Source organism: Theropithecus gelada, chromosome 6, assembly GCF_003255815.1.
Source record: "Theropithecus gelada isolate Dixy chromosome 6, Tgel_1.0, whole genome shotgun sequence".
Taxonomy (NCBI): Eukaryota; Metazoa; Chordata; class Mammalia; order Primates; family Cercopithecidae; genus Theropithecus; species Theropithecus gelada.
Window position 1 is genome coordinate 43,453,801 of NC_037673.1, and position 21,100 is coordinate 43,474,900.

General features: G+C 40.3%; 1 pseudogene; it reads right to left on the minus strand.

Moving 5' to 3' along the window:
* Window positions 1-4,998: 4,998 nt before the first annotated feature.
* On the minus strand, window positions 4,999-6,502 carry LOC112626995 (annotated as a pseudogene).
* Between the last annotated feature and the right edge of the window lie 14,598 nt (window positions 6,503-21,100).

Sequence of the window (21,100 nt, forward strand, 5' to 3'; positions counted from 1 at the left end):
ATGACACTATTATATGTCTTTATTTTAATTTGTTCTGTCTATAAACACAAAGAAGGCAATTGTTTAGAACCAAGCAACAAGGGTTGAGATGACAAAAGCCCACAGAGATGGGACTTTTTAAGACAAACTCCCCTGACAGCTTGACACATTCATAACAAAAAGTATGCTAGTTAAAATCTTACATGTCTCACGTCCCAGCCATTTTCAGACTGGTCACCTTATATGACCTGAAAATCATGCCTCATAGATGGTGGAGACCAAGAGAGAGTGCTCTCACTTGGTCACCAGCCACACTTTCAAGGACATAAAACAAGATGAAAGGGGAATCTCATATGGTTTTTATTTTTGGGGCCCACAACAAAGTTTATAAGCTGTTCTGGTCAGAACTATAATACTAACAAGTCCACAAGGCTGGCTGGAACAATGGGCTTATAAAGGTTTTAGGCCTATGTTCTATCTCATGCTTGGTACCCTTCTTTATGACATAACAACACAGAAAGACAAAGAAAGAAAAAGTTGATTTCTGGGACAAAAAGGATCAAATAATATGAATACTTAAACCAAAAATTACACCAGAGTCACAACACCCAAGACTAGTCACACAAATCCTTTTCTCCCATTAATCAAGATTTTGCAGAGAAAAAAGAGACAAACAGGGATTTTAACTGTCAACTTGATCAGATTCCACAGAAAGAGAGGCCAGAAGCTTGGCTGGTAAGAAATTCTTGTTCTTCTGGCAGCTAGTCAGGTCCTGGGTTCCCTTCACTGTGGCTTGTAGAAGAGCAGAACAGTTTTGGTATCCTGCTCACAGCACCAAAACCGTAGGAGCCAAGCAAAAACTTCCCCTTTGCCCTCTGAAGGTCCACTGAAAAATCAACTGATAAAAGGCAGCTTAATAGGAGAAATGGCACAGAAATTTATTAACATACCCACAAAGGAGAACCACAGAGTAATTATTCCTCATGTCATTTCTTCTTTTAATTAGCTTTTCTCAGCTGATGTTTCAACAAAATTTCAGAGGGCAAAGGGGAAGATTTTCCTTGGCCTCTACAATACGAATTCATTCATTTGCTTGTTCATTCAACAAATATTGATTTTGTGTCTACTTTGTGCCAGACACTGTTCCAGGTGCTGAGGATATGCAGGGGTGTGAGATTGGTAGGAATATGAGACATGAAGCAGGAAAACAAGTTCAGTGGCTATTGTAGAAATTCTGGTGAGAAATGATGGTGTCTAGTAATGTAGTGGTAGTGGGGTTGGAGAGAAGGGCCACATTGAAGAAATATTTAGGAAGAAGTTGACAGATTGTGTGTGAGGCATTGGTGAGAGGCCAGAGATCAGGATGACTTCCAGGATTCTGGCTTTGGTGCCTCAGCCTGTAAGATTTGGAATACCAGAAGGGAGCAGATGAGGGGACTCTCATTTCTTCCATTTTGGATATTTCATTCGGTACCTGGAGCATCCAAGTGGAGTTCTTCAGAGGAGAGTTAAATTTATGGTGTTGGCACTCAGAGCAATGTTACTTGAGTTAGAGATTTGATAGCTGAAGCCACAGGAAGAAATGAGATTATTTAGGAAAAGTGAGACAGAAAAGAAGAGAAAATTATCAAATTTAATTGCTGGATTGAAGAAGAGAAATCTGTTTTCTTCATTTACATAGGAATAAAATGACAGAAGCCAGTGGAGAATAGAAGGTTAAAGAGGAAGAGCTTACGAGTGCCCAATGTTGGTTAGGGGCCATGGGAAATCTTTCCCTTTGCCTTCTGAAGTTTTGCTGAAAATCACTGACAAAAGGTAGATTACTAGGAGAAAAGGCATACACATTTATTTGGTTAGAGTTATACCTGACACAGGAGCCTTTAGAATGCGGACTCAAAGATATAGAGGAAACTGCCCATTTTTATCGTTAGGTTTAACAAAGTATGGGCAGCTATGTAGAAGTATGATTGGACAAAAAGGGTATGATCTAATGCTAAAGACTGAGTGGGGAAACACAGAAAGGCCTGTCTGTCTAGATTCTTCTTGGCATCTCTGAGAATGGATTTCTTCATTCTGGGTATGGGGCAGGATGCTCTCTGGAATGAGGGTCTTTAGACCTACAATCAAATAAGGTAGGTCAAATAATTTTTTTTATGACTGATTTTTACACAAAAACGTTGGAGGAACGTTAGGAAAATACTTTCAGGTTTTATGGCTGGTGTTGGGGAAACGGGATTCTGGTTTCTATGACCTGCCTTGAGGAAGAAAAATTCTAGTTTCTAAGGCTAGCCTTGGGAGAATGAGGGGCCAGAGGCAGGAGGATAGAGGGTCAGAGAGATTTGCTTCTGAAGCCTTTGTATTGGAATATTGTTTTTCTGGGATCCTACAGTTGCAGAGATGTGAAATAATAGTAGGATTCTGAAGAGTCCATGAAAGTGCACCCTTTCCTGAGATTCAGCACTCTAGATGCTGCAGTGGGTGTATCCTGCCCGAGGCCATTAAACTAACGAATAAACAACCACTTCTGGGAATCCAGTGCTAAGCAATCGTCTCGTTATAATTTTATTATCCATCTAAATTTGCATATTGGGAGGAAAATAATAACAATAATAATTGCTAATATTTAGCACTTACTATGTTCCAAATAAACACTTTACATGGATTGTCTAATTTAATTATCTCATATTGAGGTAGATCAGCAGGACTTGTTTTCCAAACACTGGTCACAACCTTGCTAATCAAAACAGGAGGCATTAAAGAAATCAGCCAAATCAGCTAAAACCAAGAGGGCAATGAATGTGACCTCTAATTGCCATTGATCTTTGTTATACACTAATTATAATACATTAGCATGCTAAAATACTCACACTGGTGCCATAACAGTTTACAAATGCCATGGCAATGTCCAGAAGTTACCTTATATGGTTTAAAAGAGGAGGAACCCTTGGTTTTGAGAACTCCTCATCCTTTTCTAGAAAATTTATGAATAACCTGCCCCTTATTTAGCATATTAAGGAGTAGCTATAAATATAGTTAGTCAGCAATCCATGAGTCCTACTCTGCCTATGGGGTAGCCCTGCTCTATCTATGGAACAGCCATTTTCCTGTATTCTGTTGCACTTAATAAACTCGGTTTGCTTTCACTTTACTCTGTCGCCTCACCCTTGAATTCCTTCCTGCATGAAGCCAAGAACTCTCCTGGGCTGAGGCCCAGTTTTGGGATTCACCTGCATCATCTTTCCTGGAGGGAAAATTAATCCCATGTTGTCAATCCCATGAAGGGATTAACAAGCTGAGGGGACCTGCGAGAGACCTTCACTGGACCCCCACCCCCACCCCCACTAACATCAATCAGCACCATTTGCCCTCCATGGATAGGTGAGTGTCTTCTTCGTTCCCCTTGCTATTTGGGCAATTGTTTCTATTTTATGTAAGGTAGGACAGTTTCATTGTTTGTTTTGCATTTTTTCTTTCTTTCCTTTTTTTCTCCCAAGATATAGTCTTGCTCTGTCACCCAGGCTGGAGTGCAATGGCGCGATCTTGGCTTACTGCAAACTCCGCCTCCCAGGTTCAAGTGATTCTCCTGCCTCAGCCTCTTGAGTAGCTGGGATTACAGGCGTGCGCCACCATGCCCGGCTAATTTTTGTATTTTTAGTAGACACGGGGTTTCCCCATGTTGGCAAGCTGGTCTCAAACTTCTGACCTCATGATCCACCCGCCTCAGCCTCCCAAAGTGCTGGGATTACAGGCATGAGCCACCGTGCAGGCTGCATTTTTTCTTTTGTTATTATGAGTGATCCCCCATTGTGCTGACTTAGGGATGTTGGAGTCATGTTGTTCTGTGTCCCCAGTTGTGTTGGAATTGTCCCCATAGGATTGTGGTTGAGAATCCTACCATTGAGGACCTTGGGCTTGTACCTTTGGGGTTCATTGTTGTCTGCCTCTGGGTTGTTCTGGGATATGTAGCATTTGGTGTGGGGGACCCTCATTTGTTGATGCCTGGAGGCCCCAGGTTTTTCAACATTAACTGGTTTTGTCTCTCTAAGATTGTGGGTTAGAGTCCCACTCTAGAGGGATCTAGGTATCCCCTCTAGGATTGTGGGTTAGAGTCCCATCCTTGGGAGATCTTGGTCTCTGTCATCATTTTTTCTTGTTGTCTTTGTCATCCCACTTTTTCTCCAAACCAAAATGCTTTCTTCACTTTTTGTGGAATTCAGACTATAAGAATCCTGTTTCCTTATTTTAATCTCTCCTTCAATAATTTGCTTATTAAAACACCTCTTTTGTTGCATTCCATTTGCTAGTGGATGCAGTCATCACTCTACTGTCCACTCATATCTCATAATTCATTTTTGTCATGCCAAGCTAACTGTTCTTATGCCTTCTTTGCAGAAATTGGTGGCGATTGCCCTACTGACCTTTCTTGAGGGAAAAGGGAGGTAGGCATTTGAAAGAAAAATTAACTAGGCTCTTGCTAGATTTAGAAAAACTTCTGTGTCTAGTGGAGATCCTTGTTAGACATGGGGACATGGCAAGCATCTCAAAAGACTTGCTCCTAGGGTGTCAAAAGCAATAGGGATCAAATTCAAATTAAATGGCTTAAAGAGAAAGAGAGCCATTTTCTTTTTTTTTTTTCCTCATGGAAGAAAAACTTTAATTGCTGTTTCAAAAAACATCTGTATGAAGTAGAAATTGGTTTCAATAACATTAGTAAAGAATATGTTCTAGAAAGTGGAGGTAACTGGATGTAAAATTATGGCAGCAATTTAATAGAACGGTCCCAGACGGTTAGGCTGAGGCCAACACTTAATGAGGATGAAAGCTTTGTCTGTGGGGAATTTTGGATTATATTTGGAGAAATATTATACTGTGCATAAACCAAATTGAATTGCTCTCACAAGTGTTATAAAGTTTCATACAGTAAAAGGTTTTCTCTACATGCACTTCAATTTCACAGCAAGGGTGGCAGAGAATACCTAAACACGGAAGAGAGCATTTATGCGAGATATCTAATTCCTTGATATAATAATGCATACAATTCAAAATGATTACACTATCATTACATATAGGGTTTTCTGCAACTACTCAGTGGTGGTTATGGAAAGCACTGCCCCCAGCATCAACATCTAGAAAGCATCCACCACCTTCTTATGTGTGTTCTCTCTCTGCATTTTTTTCTTCATTTTTCTTAATCAACTATGCTGTTATTGCTGCTTCTTAGCAAAACTGGTAAAAACAAAATTGTAATCATTGAACATAGCACTCTGGCAATCAAGACGCTTTAAACCTTCAATCTTTGAGGTGAAGAAAACATGGTGTGACATTTAGAACTCTGATTAACAAAGTGGTCACAAATTTTCCTGGCTTGAAGACTTCCACAGCTTTCCTGATCAGGTCACCATAGGAGGTGACTTAAGTTTGTTTTAAAGCTAACATAAGAAGATTCTGGTTCTGGAGTGATGTGAATAGTCCAATAAGTTCCATCTGATTTCATTCCATTCATCGAATACCCATAAGGATTGAACATTGTGGCATTAATGACAGAACCTGGTATCAGGTCACGAATTCCACTCTTACAAGTAACATCCTTTGCAGTAACGCCATCTTTCATGTAGAACTGGTCCATAACTGCAGGGTCAAGCTCACTCATCAGAATTTCCAGGGTTTGATCTGGCTGACTGATTACCTTTCTGGGAAATGCAGAGTACATAAGTACCAACAGTCAGAATTCATACATCCCATACAATATGCTGCTCCATTTGGGAAAATTGCATTAAGAAACTCTATTTCTTCCTGGAAATTCTGGTGTGGGTACCCTTAGGGAGAAGGCTTTATGAAATTCTCAAAAGAATAAAAGAAGCTTTGTATTGAGTCAAACCCACTGTAGTGCCTAGCAAGCTTCCACAGGTGAACCAGTGCTTTCAGCAAGAGAGTGGTATCACTTGTCTTCAAAATGAAACGTTTCCAGGAGACAAACATGCTACTCTCACTGAGTACATAAGCTTCCTGCTTGTCGGTTTTTGTCACACTTAACGATTGAATGTTGCACATCCCTCAAAAGTATGTCCCACTTGGCTGGGCGCGGTGGCTCACGCCTGTAATCCCAGCACTTTGGGAGGCCGAGGCGGGCGGATCATGAGGTCAGGAGATCGAGACCATGCTGGGTAACACGGTGAAACCCCGTTTCTACTAAAAATACAAAAAATGAGCCGAGCTTGGTGGCGGGCGCCTGTAATGCCAGCTACTCGGGAGGTTGAGGCAGGAGAATGGCGTGAGCCTTGGAGGCGGAGCTTGCAGTGAGCCGAGATTGCGCCACTGCACTGCAGCCTGGGGGACACAGCGAGACTCCGTCTCAAAACAAAACAAAACAAAACAAAAACAAAAACAAAATTATGTCCCAATCAGATCTTGGGATAGTGCGAAAATCTCCAGATCCTTGGTTTGCGTTGGGCTGCTGCCAGGAGAACCAAACCTCCAGCAGCTTGTCGGTCCCTTCGGAAAAATGTACAGCTTCCACCACCATGAGACTGGCGAACAATCAACAACCACAGAAAATCAACTAAATTAAACCTTTTCTTCTGCCTCTGCGGCTGCCGCTGCCGCTGTGAATTGTTCCAGCTGTGTTACAAAAGTTCAGGTTCCTTTTTTTTTTTTTTTTTTTTTAAAAAAAAAAAGACTAATAAAACAGTCGAACATGGTGGCTCAAGCCTGTAATCCCATCACTTTGGGAGGCCAAGGCGGGTGAATCACGTGGTCAGGAGATCCATACCATCCTGACCAACATGGTGAAACCCCGTCTCTACTAAAAATACAAAAATTAGCTGGGCATGGTGGCAGGCGCCTGTAATCCCAGCTACTTGGGAGACTGAACCAGGAGAATCGCTTGAACCCCGGAGGCGGAGGTTGCAGTGAGCCAAGATCACGCCACTGCACTCCAGCCTGGCGACAGAGCCAGACTTTGTCTTAAAAAAAAAAAAAAAAAAAAGACTAGTAAAAGTTTCCCAGCTTTGTGTGAGTGAAAGTTGAACATGAATCTTTTGGAAACAGAGGCAGATACAGTTCAGTCTCTTGTATATCGCTGCTTCCCTGTCAGAGAGACTAGAGCGAATGCTAGTGTCCCAGCCATACTGTATAAGGCGAGACTCATTTTCTACTGCAACACAGTTTGGGTCCAATACAAATTAAGAGAACAAGAAATTTGGCCTAAAAATGGTTTGTTATATTATATTACTATTTTGCAATTCAACTTATTCTGTAAAAAGGAAGGAGAATGAAGAGAAATCCCTTATGTATAGGCTCTTATTGCTCTCTACTAGGATCCTGACTTAAGGGACACCTGTAGGATTTGCCTTGCTCATGTTACATCCAGACACTAAAAAGCCATACTAGATACCCTAGATAATCTCCTCCTAGCTACTCCCCATAGAAGGCCCATGTGCCCCCCAGCCTGAAGTCTCTTCAGTGCCCCAGTTCTGAGGAGGGTAATCTCACCAGTTCCACAGCACAGGATTCCACCTCCCCTTCCCCTTATTAAACTATTGCAAGCCTACATCTCACCCTGCCCAAGGAAGTAAGCCCAACCAGTATCATCAGGAGTGGGGTCTCATATCAGCCCCTAAAATTGAACCTGTGTTCATTGTGAGACGTAGCTGATAGAGATTAGTGGACAATCAGAATACATGTGTATGTTTTTTTTTTTTTTTTCTACATCTGATTTGGCTTTATGCATGGAGAAATTTAGCTGGTTTTTTAGAGGATGCAGGGAAGTTTGTAGAGAAGTTTGTGAAGTTGACCATGTCCTTTGACTTAACTTGGCATGATAGGCAAATATTGTCCACCTGCTCTATCATAGAGGATAAACAAATGATTCTGGGTACTGCCCATAAAAATGCAGGTAGAATGCTTATAACCAAGGCCATGCCATTTATCATATGGGGAGAGATGCAGTTCCAGATCTGGAGCCTCAAAGAGATTACCAGAGGAGTTGCCAAGATTTTGAATGAAGAAATCATATGGTAACTTGTTTAATAGAAGGCATGAAAAAGTGTGTGGTTAAGCCAGTTAATTATGACAAGGTTAGAGATGTAACTTTGAAAAGGATGGAAATCCTGCTTTATTTCAGAGCTGTTTGGTTGAGGCATTCAGGAATTATACTAATACAGACCCAGACTCCCTGGAAAGGTATGCTTTCCTGGATATGCATTTTATTACTCAGTCTTTCCTTGAGATTAGAAGGAAGCTACCTAAGGCAGAAACAAAACCTCAAACCCGCATGGGCCAACTTTTTTTTTGTTTTTGTGAGACAGAGTCTCACTCTGTTGCCCAGGCTGCAGTGCAGTGGCATGATCTTGGCTCACTGCAACCTCTGCTTCCTGGGTTCAAACGATTCTCCTGCCTCAGCCTCCTGAGTAGCTGGGACTATAGGCATACACCACCATGCCGGGCTAATTTTTTTGTATTTTTAGTAGAGATGGGGTTTCACCATATTGGCCGGGCTGGTCTCAAACTCCTGACCTCAAGTAATCCACCTGCTTCGGCCTCCCAAAGAGCTGACATTACAGGTGTAAGCCACCACACCCGGCCGGGTCAACTCTTAAACATGGCCTTTGGAGTTTACAACAGTAGGATCTGGGCAGAGGAGGCAGAGAAAACCAAAAGAAATACTCAAAACACACAGTTCCTGGTAGCTGTCTTGAGCTCCCTACTACCTCAGAGTTACACATCCTGAGTAAGTGGCATGAGATTGGCATCTGGGATGTTTAAATGAGAGCCTGACTCAGTGGCCCCCTGAGCCAAAGTCAGTGTGCCCTCTGTAAGCAAGAAGACCACTGGAAAAGGGCTGCCCCAGGCTCTAAAGGGGTCAACCAAACCCATAATAGCCAAGAGAGCAGAGGACTCATGGGGCCTGAGGTCCCCCACAGCTCCCACTGGACATCTTACTATCTCCACAGAGGAGCTTCCGGTAACCCTTGACATAGCAGGTAACAATACTGAGTCCTTGTTGGATATGAGTCAGCCTCTCAGTTCTGACCCATTTCTCAGGGGCACTATCTTCTTTTACATCTTGAGCACTTTACTGCTTAAAAATATGTCCCTTATATGGTTTAAAAGGGGGAGGAACCCTTGGTTCTAGGAACTCCCCATCCCTTTCATAGAAAATTTGTGAATAACCCACCCTTTATTTAGCATATAATTAAGGAGTAGCTATAAATATAGTTAGTCAGCAATCCATGAGTGCTACTCTGCCTATCGGGTAGCCCTGCTCTGTCTATGGAGTAGCAATTTTCCTGTTCTCTGTTGTTCTAATAAACTTGCTGTGCTTTTACTTTACTCTGTCACCACCCTTGAATTCTTTCCTTCCTACCTGAAGCCAAGAGCCCCAATTTTTGGGTTTGCCTGCATCAATTTCATCTTCAAAACAACCCTATAAACTAGGCATTATTGCTTACCTGTTTTATACATATAAAAATACTGGGGCTCAGAAAGGTAAATTAACTTGCCTAAGATCACATAAATAGTGAGCAACTCAGTTCTAAATACCTAGTCTACAAGCTTAAACAACATGCTACACTTTGTCTCCAGAATAAATGGATCATATTGATGCAAACATTCCATTCTCCTTGAATTATATTTCTCACTATAAATGAACAAATAGGCCTCCCAATCATACTTGCAATTGGAATAATACAAGTTTGTGAATGATTTGGAAACCAGCAACTGTCAGTACTAGGAAACATAGACAGTGAGTATAGATAGCTTTGTCTAAGCTTGATTGTGAAATAAATGAAAGAGATATGGAACTAGTTTGCAATGCAAGTGTATTAAAGAAGTTTCTGTTGCTCTTGGAGTTTTTTAAAAAAATTATGTAAACATAAATATGTCAGCTAAAGACAATGAGGCAAAGGACTACATCAGGGAAAAGAGGGGAAATCAAGGGAGCAAAGGACTGGAGGAGGTGGCAGCTCGCAAATTCAGAGTACAGGCAGCAGGAATAACTTTGGATGGGAGAAACCCTGTTTCACTAAGAAATGGAAACAGATGCAGATATTGCAGGAGAAGAGAATGCTGGAAAAAAGATGCTCTCCATGTTCTCAGTGAAAAAGAAGGAAATGTCTTTGCTGAGAGTGAAGGTGGGGATGTAAAAAAAGAGGACTTGAGGAAAGTGACAACAGTTGCAAAAGCTGCTCTGGGAGAGGAGTGTGATCCTAGGAAAACTATTGGGTGGTACAGAGGCCCAGTTGAGGTTGGAAAGTAGAGATCTGCAGGGGCAACACTCTGGACCATTTTGTGATTTCTCTCCAGCAACTCTCCAATTTTTTTTTTTTTTTTTTTTTTTTTTTGAGACAGAGTCTTGCTTGGTGGCCCAGGCTGGAGTGCAATGGCATGATGTCGGCTCACTGCAAACTCTGCCTGCTGGGTTCAAACAATTCTTTATCTTCCGCCTCCCAAGAGACTGCAATTATAGGCATGCACCACCATGCTTGGCTATTTTTTTTTTTTTTTTTTTTTTTTTTTTAGTAGAGAAGGGGTTTTGTCATGTTGCCCAGGCTGCTCTCAAACTCCTGGCTGCAAGCAATCCACCCGCCTCGGCCTCCCAGCGTTGGTATTACAAGCATGAGCCACCGCACCTGGCTTCTCTCTAGCAACTCTTGACAACCTGATATAGGCATTGTTCCCAATGCCTGTTAGTGGGAATATAATTGTGTTATGTAGTTTAAGGCAGAAGGATAAAGACAGAAGGGGTTGAGAGGCTGTTCATGGCTTAGACTAGGTAGAGAAAGGGTTGAAATGAAAGATTATAGATCGGAAGGAAAAAGGAATCAAGACACAGAAATAAGGGAGCTGAAAAGAAAGTCGTGGTCAGACCATGAGATGTAAGTGTTGAAAAGTTTAGAGGAAGTTGTGAATTAATAATTAGAATATGCAATATACTACTAATAGCATAATTCAACTAACTGAACTGAGTGCTTGCTGACCAGCAGCAAGGTAATGTAATATCTGGAAATGCTCATTAATCAGATGATGTATAGAGTCCAAGCAATGTACAGATTCCAAATTTGGCACTTAAAAAGACAGGAACATCAATGTTTAATGTATAAATGTCAGCAAGCAGGCTTTTGCCACTGGCACATTCTGTTTCCCTATTTCTCTCGTGCAGTCTATTAACTGCTGTTTTTGTTGGCATGTGGTCAAAACTCAGTATCTTTTTTCTATTTCAACTCCTACAGAATATTCACAATGCTTTCCTTCCATTTAACAAGTATATTCCGACTGCCTAAGAAAGCCAGACACTCTGTTAGGTGTGGATGACATGCCAATGAATAAGATAAAATATCCATCTTCAAGCAGCTTGCACTTCAGTGCAGGAATTATACAAATAGGAAATAATATGGAATGCAGTGAACCCAATGTTTATGTCCCTGCAAAATTAATATATTAAAATCCTAACCCCAAGGTGATGGTATTAGGGGGTAATACCTATACCCAATACCTTGGGTATTGGGAGGTGATCATCAGGTCGTGAGGGGAGAGTCCTCATGAATGGGATTAGTATCCTTATAAAAGGAGACTCAGAGAGATACCTTGCTTCTTCCCCATGTGAGGTTTTAGCTGTCTTTGAGGACACAGTCCCTCACCAGATAACAAATCTGCTGCTACCTTGATCTTGGATTTCCCAGCCTCGAGAACTGTGAGACATAAATTTCTGTTGTTTATAGATGACCCAGTTTATAGCATTTTGGTATAGCAGCCCAACAGACTAAGACACAGAGTGATAAACACTATAATAATGTTAAAACTTGAGTCTTATGGAAGGGCACTTAACCTTGGATGGTCTGGAAAGGCTTCTGTGAAAAGGTCTCATCTCAAATAAAATTAAGGATTAGTAGGATAATCCAGGAAAACGAATGGGGAGGGGAAAATGAGAGGGACTTGATGCTCACAGAGGACTCCCTCTTTGTCTCTATAAATGGGCTTCTGTTTTCCTTGCTTCTCTTGGTACCTTCATTCCCACAAGGAAGTCATTTTAGCATCCCCTCCCAGAGGATACTCTTTCCCACCAGAATCATTGAACTTAGAACCAAAAGACCTACAGTTAAGTCTCAGCTCTAATTCTTGTTGTTGTGACTTCAGATGTATCAGTTAACCCTAAGCCATTGTTTCTTCACCTTAAAACAGGAATAGGCCAGGTGCAGTGGCTCATGCCTGTAATCCCAGCACTTTCGGAGGCCAAGGTGGGTGGATGATGAAGTCAGGAGTTTGAGACCAGCCTGGCCAATATGATGAAACCCCATATCTACTAAAAAATACAAAAATTAGCTGGGCGTGGTGGCGTGTGCCTGTGGTCCCAGCTACTCGGGAGGCTGAGGCAGGAGAATTGCTTGAACCTGGGAGGTGGAGGTTGCAGTGAGCCGAGATACCACCAGTGCACTCCAGCCTGGGCAACAGAGTGAGACTCCATCTCATAAAACAAAACAAACAAACAAACAAAACCCCAGGAATAATAGAACCTTCTTCTGAGTTATTAAAGTGATTAAATCAGGAAATACATGTCAAAGTGGTATATAAACTGAAATATTACACAGAAAGTAACTATTCTTACTGTCCTAAGGTGGCATGATTTATGCTTTTGGACTCTTGAGCCCATTGTGGAGATGAAGAAACAAAGAATCCATAACCATCAATATGAATTTATAGTTACTTTTCAGGTCTGACAAATTTAAACCCTGAAGTTAATTGTTCCCTGAGGCTTTCTAGAATTTTTGAGTTAATGCTATAAATTCCAACGATTTGTCCTCTACTCAAAAGCCACTACAGAGGGATGTAGTGCCTAAACTGTCACCTAACAGTAGAGTGTGCCAGCAATGCAATCCTAGAGTACCATGGCCACTCTATCAGAAAAAAAGATCACTTGAAAGGGGAATTTGACAATTAGCATGCCAAATAAATGTTGAAAACACTGAAGAAAGATGAGGTGTGGGGTAGGGGAGATGAAAAACCTCTTTATCCCAAATTCAGGATGGCATCCTGAACCTTGAATGTTTGCTTCCACTAATAAAAAACTATTTCATGAAACTGCTTTCTTAATCTATGGGCAATTCACTTGACAAATTTATGCTACAGGAAAAGAGGCACTAATGAATATTTTCAGTAAGCTGAATGTACCGAATGTACCTTACTTTTATTGTTTAGATTGTGTCAGTGAGGGACTTAGTCTCAGAATAATTACAATACTTAACATTTTTTTTTTCTAATTTTACAAAGAAACATTTAAAAAAATAGCAAATTTGAAAGAATGTTATATACTTACCTGTGTATCTACCACCTTGATTCTACCATTACTATTTTACTACACCTGTCAGGCTTATTTTTTTAATTAAACATTTTATTTTGAGATAATTGGAGATTCACATGCAGTTGTATGAAATAATACAGAGAGATCCCCTGTAGACTCTACCCAGTTTCCCCCAATGGTAATATTTTGCAAAACTATATACAATATCATAACCAGGGTATTGACATTGATGTAATCAAGATACAGAACATTTCTATCACCACAAGGATTTCTCGGGTTGGCCTTTTATAGCCACAGCTACATCTCTTTTACCTCATCCCCTCCTCAAACTCTGGCAACCACCAATCTGTTCTTTATTTCGATAATTTCATTTTTTCAAGAATATTATATAGGGGGCCAGGTATGGTGGCTCATGCCTGTAGTCCCAGCACTTTGGGAGGCCGAGGCAGGTGGATCGCTTGAGGCCAGGAGTTGAAGACTACCCTGGCCAACATGGTGAAACCCTGTCTCTATTAAAAATACAAAAATTAGCTGGGCATGGTGGCATATGTCTATAGTCCCAGCTACTCGGGAGCCTGAAGTGGGAGAATTGCTTGAACCCAGGAGGTGGAGGTTGCTGTAAGCTGAGATTGAACCACTGCACTCCAGCCTGGGCGACATAGGGAGATTCGGTCTCAATATCAACAACTATATATATACACATTATAAATATATATACTAACATATATACACATTATATATTAAATATAATGTATATATAGATATATAATCTATAATTATAGATTATAGCACTTTGGGAGACTGAGGCAGGAGGATCACCAGAGGCCAGTAATTTGAGACCAGCCTGGACAACATAATGGGACCTTTATTTCTACAAATAAAAGAGAATGTTACGTAAATGGAATAGTAAGTATGTAATCTTTGAAGACTGGCTTTTCCCTCTCAGCATAATTCTCTGGGGAGAGATCCAAGTTGTTGAGTGTTTCGGTAGTTCACTCATTTTCATTGCTGAGTAGTCTTCCATGGTAAGCATGTATGACAGTCTGTTTAACCATTCACCTGTTGAAGGACATATGGGCTGTTTCCAGTTTTTGGCTCTTATGAATAAAGCTACTATGAACAATTATGTACAGGTTTTTGTGTGAACATACATTTTTATTTCTCTGTGATAAATGCCTAGGAATATAAATGGTATAACCATATGGTAGTTACAGGTTTTTTAAAGAAACCATCAAACTGTTTTCCAGTGTGACTGTATCATTTTATACTCTCAGCAGCAATGTATGAATAATACAGTTTCTCCCCACCCTTGCCAGATTTTGATATTATCGCTATTTTTCGTTTTAGGCATTTTTTTTTTTTTGGACAAGGTCTGGCTCTATCGCCCAGGCTGGAGTGTAGTGGTACAATCCTGGATCCTAGCTCACTACAACCTCTGCCTCTCAGTCTCAAGCCATCCTTCCACCTCAGCCTCCCGAGTAGCTGAAACTACATGCACATGCCACCATGCCCAGCTAATTTTTGCATTTTTTGTAGAGATGGGGTTTCGCCATGTTGCCCACGCTGGTCTTGAACTTGTGAGCTCAAGCAATCTGCCCGCCTTGGCCTCCTAAAGTGCTGGGATTACAGGCATGAGCCACTGTGCTTAGCCCTGTTTAAGCATTCTTATAGATATGTAGTGTTGTCTCATTGCAGTTTTTATTTCCCTTCCTTAATGGTGAATGATGTTGATCGTCTTTTCATGTGCTTATATTCCTCTTCTGTGAAACGTCTCTTTATACCTTTTGCCCATTTTCTATTTGAATTTTGTTTTACTGTTAGGTTTTAAGAGTTTTTAAGAAATATATATATTTATTTCTTAAAAGCATATATTTATATTTCTTAAATATGTATATTTACATATTTCTTAAATATATATATAAATTTATATATATATATATATAACTGACTCTTCTGCAGAGCTAAAATTTTTTTTGCTTTTGTTTTGTTTTGTTTCTTGTTTTGAGACAGTCTCATTCTTTCGCCCAGGCTGGAGTGCAGTGGCGCAATCTTGGTTCACGGCAACCTCTGCCTCCCGGGTTCAAGCGATTCTCCTGCCTCAGCCTCTCGAGTAGCTGAGATTATAGGCGCCTGCCACCATGCCCAGCTAATTTTTGTATTTTTAGTAGAGACGGGGTTTCACCATGTTGGCCAGGATGGTCTCAAACTCCTGACTTCAAGTGATCCCACATCTTGGCCTCCCAAAGTGCTGGGATTACAGGAGTGAGCCACAGCACCAGCCTTTTTATTTTTTCTTGACAAGGTTTAATTTTTTAGTTTTCCCTTTATAAATATTGCTTTTGTAGTCCTTCAACATAAACAAGGTAAAAAAATAACGCTTTTAGTGTTAAGACTAGTCCTAGATCCTGGAGAGTTTATCCTATTTTTTTCTGAAAGTTTTATGGTTTCACGTGTAACTGTGTACTCCATCCTGACTTTACTGTAAAAATCTGTGAGACTTAGGTTGAGGTTCATTTTTGTTTGACTACAGATGTCCAACTGCATTAGTACCATTTGTTGAAAAGGCTATCTTTCCTTCATTGAATTGCTTTTGCACCCTTGCCAAAAGTCAGACACATTTTTTAAAACCTATGATGGGCTAGACTCTGGGCTATATTCTTTACATAGATTCTCTTCTCCTCTTCACAATAGCCTGTGAAATAGTTATTGTCTCCATAATTTTTATAGTTGAATTTTCCCAAGGGTACCCAGCCAGACTCAGGATTCAATCCAATCTTCTTCCATAGTGGCTGCTTCTTATTGATCTAGCTAACTTTTATTTAGCGTTTGTTATGTGCCAACACTGTGCTAAGCTTGAGGAAATAAGAGTCGAACAAGGCTTCCTAGAATACTTCACAGAGGAAGAGACAAAAGCTACACCTTAGAGGATGAGCACAAGCTTGCAAAGAAAAGGTAGAGTAGGGAGAGCATTCTAGACTGAAGGAAAAGCATGCGAAAGTCAAGGAAGTGTGGAATTGCTCCATTCATTCAAGAAACATCAAGTGTTTTGCTATAGCTAAAAGGAGGGGAGTAGGGAATTTTCTCACGTTTGGCTGGAAATATTTGTGGATATCTCAATGGCAATGACCAGCAGGCAGTTGGCTGCAAGAGTCTGGAGCTTAGGAAAGAGGTCTGGGCTAGAGACTGAGCTTTGGGAGTGGTCCTAGCACAAGTAACATTGTACACAGAGAAAGTATTAGAGTTAATAGGACAGAGGGCCAAGGGAACATTAGAAACATGTATACAATTTAAGTGGTAAAATAATTGAGAATGAGCTGGGCATGGTGGCGCACACTTGTAATCCCAGCTACTTTGGGAGTCTGAGGTGGGCAGATCACTTGAGGCCAGGAGTTCAAGACCAGCTTGGCCACCATGGTGAAACCCCATCTATCAAAAATACAAAGTTAGCCAGGCGTGGTGGCGGTCGCCTGTAATCCCAGCTACTTGGGAGGCTGAGGTAGGAGAATCACTTGAACCCACGAGGCAGAGGTTGCAGTGAGCTGAAGTCACCCCACTGCACTGCAGCCTGGGCTACAGAGTGAGAGTGTTTCAAAAAAAAAAAAAAAAAAAAAAAAAAGAAAGAGAAAGAAAAGAATTGAAAGAATTGATAACAAATGGTAGGAGGAGAGGAGATAGGAGACTATAACAAAAACCAGTGGAGGTGAGATATTCTGGTTTTTATTTTTCTGTTATGGGTAACATGTAGCATAAAAAAAGATCTTCAAAGAGATGATGCTTTGTAAAACTTATATTAAAATTAGAATTTTTAATCAAATGCAGTATTTACAAAGTGAAATATTATAAAAATGTTAAGCGTGTTAAAACAAACTAAATATGGCCTGAGAAAGACTCCGTACTTCTATATTTGAGTCTTTGTGGAGGAACTGTAATCTAACTTAATAGGCAAAATTGAAAACCTAACTTAATAAGTATGTACTTGTAACAATAGCTGAGTGGTGGCCAATCCCAGCGGCTGTACTTCAACCACTCATAGACTACTGAATGTTCAAACTGCATTCAAATAAGGCAAACACTGAGCTGTAACCAATGTCAATGTTTCTGTACCTCATTTCCAATTCCTGTACATCACTTTACCTTTTTTGTCTATAAATTTGTTCTGACAACAAGGCAGCCCTGGAGTCTGTGAATCTGCTGTGATTCGGGGGGCTGCCCAATTCATGAATGGTTCATTGCTCAATTAAACTCTTTTAAATTTAATTTGGCTGAAGTTCTTTTATCAAACACTATTATGGAGTTTTATAATCAAGTAGTTTGATAATGGTGATAAATATATGATATATAAAAATTGCAGGAAAGTTTCAATTAGGTTGAGTGTTTATTAAACCAGTAAACCAGGTATATAACTAAGAAAAATTTTCCCCAATTATTAATATAAAATGACTTTCAACTGAATTTCCCTCAAATAATTTGGATTTTCACTTTAAATTCAAGAACTGGCAAATCCATCCCTCTTCAAAAAACAAACTCCCCCCCTCAGAAAAAACCCCAAAACCCTCTTTACAGTGTGTTACCTTAAACACACAGAATGCCCATGTAGTAGGCTGAATACTGTCCCCCATCAAACTATTTGTATCCACCTTTATTTGGAAATACAGATTTCGTAGATGTAATTAGTTAAGGATCTCAAGACAGAAACCATTCTGGATTTAGGGTGGTCCTTAAGACCACTGACTGGTATCTTTATAAGAGAGAGGAGAGGGAGGTTTGGACACAGGCACGTAGAGAAGAAGGCAATGTGAAGATGGAGGCAGAGACTGGCTGCATTTATAAGCCAAGGAACACCAAGGACTGCTGACAACCAACAGAAGCTCTGGCAGAGGCATGGGATGGTTTCTCCCTCAATACTTCCAGAAGGAATCCTCCCTGCCAACCCCTTCGTTTTGGGCTTCTGACCTCCAGAACTGTAATAGAAAAGATTTCTGTTGTTTTCAGCCATCCAGTTTGTGGTAATTTCTCACAGCAGCCCTAGGAAACTAACATAGCTTCTACTCCTCACCAGCTTCCCAGACCCCCTACACTATGATTACACAGATAATTTTCTATTTTTTCTTCTTTTTTTTTTTGAGATGGAGTTGTGCTCTTGTCACTCAGGCTAGAGTGCAATGGCGTGATCTTGGCTCACTTGCAACCTCCGCCTCCCGGATTCAAGCAATTCTCCTGCTTCAGGTTCCCAAGTAGCTGGGGTTACAGGTGCCTGCCACCATGCTCAGCTAATTTCTGTATTTGTAGTAGAGATGGGATTTCACCATATTGGCCAGGCTGGTCTTGAACTCCTGACCTCAGGCAATCTGCCTGCCTCAGCCACCCAAAGTCCTGGGATTATAGGTGTGAGCCACGGTGCCCGGCCAATTTTTTATATTGATTTAAAAATCCATAGGTTTCCTGTAATCCCAGCACTTTGGGAGGCCGAGACGGGTGGATCACGAGGTCAGGAGATTGAGACCATCCTGGCTAACACGGTGAAAACCCGTCTCTACTAAAATATACAAAAACTAGCCGGGCGAGGTGGCGGGCGCCTGTAGTCCCAGCTACTTGGGAGGCTGAGGCAGGAGAATGGCGTGAACCTGGGAGGCGGAGCTTGCAGTGAGCTGAGATCAAGCCACTGCACTCCAGCCTGGGCGACAGAGTAAGACTCCGTCTCAAAAAAAAAAAAAAAAAAAAATCCATAGGTTTTTGTAATTCGTACTTATTATATGCAAAGGACAATATTCACAGTAGTATGCTATGAGCTAGTTTTTTAGATGCTCACAAAAATTTCAAATGCAAACTGGTTTTACTTATGTAGCTTAAACAAATGCCAATTATTGAACTTTGTGCTGGCTCTTTAATATCGGTTCTCTTTTTAATTCCAGTTAATGTTGATTAACATCAGCTCATTTAGTCAGTTAACATTTGTTTCCTAAAATCAAACACTCTTGATTGGTCAGCCTGGGAGAAGAGGGCTAAGATTAAGGTTAGTGACGGTTCCTTTAAAACCTGTTGAGTGTCTGCATTGTTAAGACACACTGAAATTAAAGAGTCCTATCTCTCTGGGGTTGTTCACTTTACTAATAATTATTTATAAAAGGGAAGCTGAGACAATAAATTGTCAATAACCATTTAACATAATAACCACAACGAGAAGACATTAAAGCTACCTTTTCTTTAGCCTGATTTTACCTAGATGCTGGGTTTTGGTAACAAGCCATCACTAGAGGTCAGTTTTTGATTACATGTCTTCTCAGGTTCAGCCTATGTTTTGATTTTTGGCTATTGGGCACCTCTCTGGTTTTTAGGCTTTAAAGCAGATCCAAATGGTATATTATAGTATTGTAAATATTTCATTCTTTTGGCTTCTGGTAGATTAGAACTCTAATTATTAAAAACTATTTTTAAGCATTTGTGACTACAAAAACTCCTAAACTACAAAGGGTTTAAATTTTGATGTTAATCCTAATTTTAAAATATTTTAAAAATTATTCAATAATAGAACAATCTGTAATGAAAACTTACACATATGTGAGAGGTAATATTTTAAAATAAGAGTTTGCAGGTCAAGGTAGTCAGGGAGGAAAGAGTAGATGTCAGAGTGGGAAAGGCCCTTACAACTTAATAGGGAATATCAAATCTCTACAAAAATTTTATTCAAGACAGTGTCTAAGACTTAGAAGCAACTAACTTAAAAGCAAACTTTTGTAACTTAATCCTATTTTCACTGGGGACTCCCTTTATGAATAACATGCTATAATTACATGTAGAAGCTTAAGGACTGAAACAGAGCATTTCAAATGACAAATGTTTTCACCCGAAGGAATAGCACCCAAATTATGTTGTACAAGTAAGCAGAATAAAATAATCACATGCTTGTTATTAAAAGTATCATATGCCTACCATTCACTGTTTTCAAAAGTGAAAAAATAGTATGTTATCTTTGAGTTTGTTTTCATGTGGTATAGACTTATAAGCAAGTTAAATTAAATAATGTACTGAGCATTAATTTAAGCCAGGATTTTCCAGCCTCAGCACTATTGACATTTGGGGCTGGATAATGCTTTGTTGTGAGGGGCTGTGCAGTGAGAGGTGTTCAGTAATATCCCTGGCCCCAACCCATTAGATATGTCCCCTCTCCAGTTGTGACAACCGAAATGTCTCTAGACATTGCCAAATATCCCTTGGAAGTAAATTGTGCCCAGTTGGGAACCACGAATTATTAATCCCTAAAAGACAAAGCAGCAACTTCAGACCCCTACAAAAAGTTTTAAATCAATAGTTGAAAATCCTTATCCATTACTAATCCCACTTCATTGTACCTTTAGTATCTGGTAACCCTCCCTATGGTCACACTTAACTCGGCTCATTATTATTTTAAAACATGGGGCTGTGTCATTTCCTGTCTGTGAGTTTGGACTGCAGTGGGAATCCATTAGTTGAATGACCTTCTGTGTAGGTTAATCACAAGACAAGTTCTCAAACTAAGGGTTTCCCTGCGGCTCCTTACTTTTTAAAGATATGGAATACCTGTTCTGCTTATGCCTTTTAGAGTCATAATTATTTTACTTGTATCAAAATTTCAATTAATAGAAAGAAATGACGTTACTGACACTTCATGATGATTAAGTTTTGGGCAAGTGAACCATTTTACACTCTGTTTTTTTATTCCTCCCACTTTTAGTCAGAATACACCTGCAGAATAAGTAACAGAACTGTGTGAAAAGAACGACTAGGTCATTACGGTTAATAGTTTTACAAAAACAGCCAAGGCCTGGTCTGGAAAGCTCACAACATCCA